The sequence below is a fragment of the Orbicella faveolata genome, unplaced genomic scaffold (genome assembly GCF_042242905.1).
Source record: "Orbicella faveolata isolate gen_17 unplaced genomic scaffold, um_ofav_v1 contig_25, whole genome shotgun sequence".
NCBI lineage: Eukaryota > Metazoa > Cnidaria > Anthozoa > Scleractinia > Merulinidae > Orbicella > Orbicella faveolata.
Window position 1 is genome coordinate 4,587,697 of NW_028301553.1, and position 2,304 is coordinate 4,590,000.

The window sequence follows — 2,304 nt, forward strand, 5'->3', positions numbered from 1 at the left end:
GAACTTGGTAATTCTTTATTCCGAAAGTTTCACACCCTCCCAGTATTCAACAATTTCTTCACTGTGTGGAGGTAAAAAATTGCTCAACGAACTGGTTATACTAAACCACTAAACTGCGGAAAAGGGCAAGCGTAGCGAAACGAGGCGAAAAGCGAACAAAGTCAAGAAATGCAAAAACGAAAGCGTATACTTATCTGCGAAGGGGAGCACATCGACGAAGATACTGGTCCACCTTCACAACACACGACGCTCTCTGACACTAAAATGAACGGGATGTCCTTTGAGACTTCCTTACATACTTGATTAAAATTCATTCCACCCACTAGAAAAGTGTTTGCTGCATCAGAATATTTCATTGAGATTTCTGTGCGTCAAACAATAGAGCATACAATGACATCAATAAAAAAAATATCGAATAAAGCACGCACTCAGTCGCCAGTTATTTTCTTCTACAAAAGCACAGGTATTTCAAATGAAATTCGTTGAATAGTTTTCAAGAAGTTGACTCTTGAAGTCCTTTGTGATATCACTTAAAACCCCAAGGAAAGACTGAACATGTGTCTTCGGGAGCTTGAAATTCATCGCCGCGTTTTAAATGCACAACGTGTCTTATTCTCAATTGTGGTGGCATTTTACAGAGCCAAGCCCTGAAAACTAAAGGTGTCAGGTGTTTACCATGACAGGCACGGAAGGCAGTGCTCGGACTATTCGGTGACAACACTGGGACTCTAAAATTTTGTGAAAGCAAAAAATATAAACATATCAAAAATAATTCTGATAAATGTATTTAACATCAATTCTGTCTTGAATTCCAAACATGATTTGTTACCCACAATGCAAGGATTTGAGTTAGAGACAAAACTAGAGGTCCAGAACAATGCTTTTCTCTGACTTTCCCTTGATAAAAATAACATTTCTCTAACCAAATAAACAACAGACATAGTAACGGTTTCTAGCCTGCCCTCAGGGGCAGCCCTCCTTTCCGCCCATTCATTATGACTGACAAGTTTTTAACAAATCCTTTTTTATAGGGAAAATGTCTTTTTCCTGACCATTTCCTGACCTTTAGCAGGGTGTCTAAAAAAACTCGATTAGCGAATAGTGCAGTGGTGAACAGTCATGGATAGTGGCGAATAGTCGTCAATAGTCACCGCTTTTGTTCAGCACTGATCTGAGTTCGTTGAAACTGATCACGTGAAAAAAAATAATAAAGTAACATAAAATAAAATACGAATGTGAGGTAAGTGCTCTGTGATTAGTTCATCAACTGAAAAGACACAAACGAGCTGCTCTGATAACCGGTTATAAAAACAACAACATCTAAGCTACATCTTGCGTTAATTAATTATCCATACCGGTGGCGAAAGTATATGATGTAAGCAAGTATGTCAGCATGCATAGTTTAGGTCAGCGGTTTACTATCAAAAGGCTCGGAGCCATTCCTGCAATTAACGTCATGTTGTAGGCAAAATTTCCTATTTTCTTGTCAAAAGTTTACACAGTTGTGGAGAATACACATGGCTATACTGCATATGACCTGAATGGAGGGTAAAAGTGTTTCTTCAAGGCTGTCTACGAAAGACGAATGGACATCTCAGGTAGGCTGTCAGGAAGATACATTTTCACTTATAAGCAGCTTTTTAAACTACTTAGTAGCTGAAGCTTATATATGGTATGTATTTTCCTAATATGAGTGTTTTGAATTATATGCAGATTGCCGCAGTGCAGCCGTTGGATGATATTAAGTTAAAGGGCTCGCTACGCGCATTGAAGGATTTAGTTCAGACAGCGCTTGGACCAAATGGAAGGTAATTTTAAGTTCTTACATATAAAATCCCTAACTATGTCAATGTAAGCGTAAATTTATTGTAATAAAATAAAACACTCAATTCTGATTGGTCCTCCCCACGTTTTAGTGGTCATTGTATTTAATTTGTTACTTGCATTGTAGCTTAGCCAATAACATGCTGTCAATCATGTTTACTGTAGTGTCGGCTGACACTATAGACCAATATATTCACCGATATATTGACCGACACTCAGCCAATACAAGGCTGATAAAAGGCCGATACCTGGCTGATGTATCGACCGAGTATCAGTCAATATATTGGTCAACAGTATCAACCTGCACCACCTAATGTAAACATGATCCCATTTTGTTAATATCCCAGGTAATGAAGGGTTTAGTCTGCTAGATACCCTGGTCCCTGGGGTTTTCTTTCTTCTTCTTCTATCACAAAAAGCCATCTTTGTGGTGGTCAAAAAGAGTGTAAAAAGAAACTGAACTCACTTGCTGCTTCGTGA

General features: G+C 38.5%; 1 pseudogene across 1 annotated transcript in view; it reads left to right on the top strand.

Moving 5' to 3' along the window:
- The first annotated feature begins 1,383 nt into the window (after window positions 1–1,383).
- Window positions 1,384–2,304, top strand: part of LOC149108665 (molecular chaperone MKKS-like) — an 8,877-nt pseudogene continuing 7,956 nt past the window's right edge. The window contains exons 1-2 of the transcript XR_016208434.1: window positions 1,384–1,598; window positions 1,714–1,808. The product of XR_016208434.1 is annotated as a molecular chaperone MKKS-like (transcript). The remainder of the gene's footprint in view (window positions 1,599–1,713; window positions 1,809–2,304) is intronic.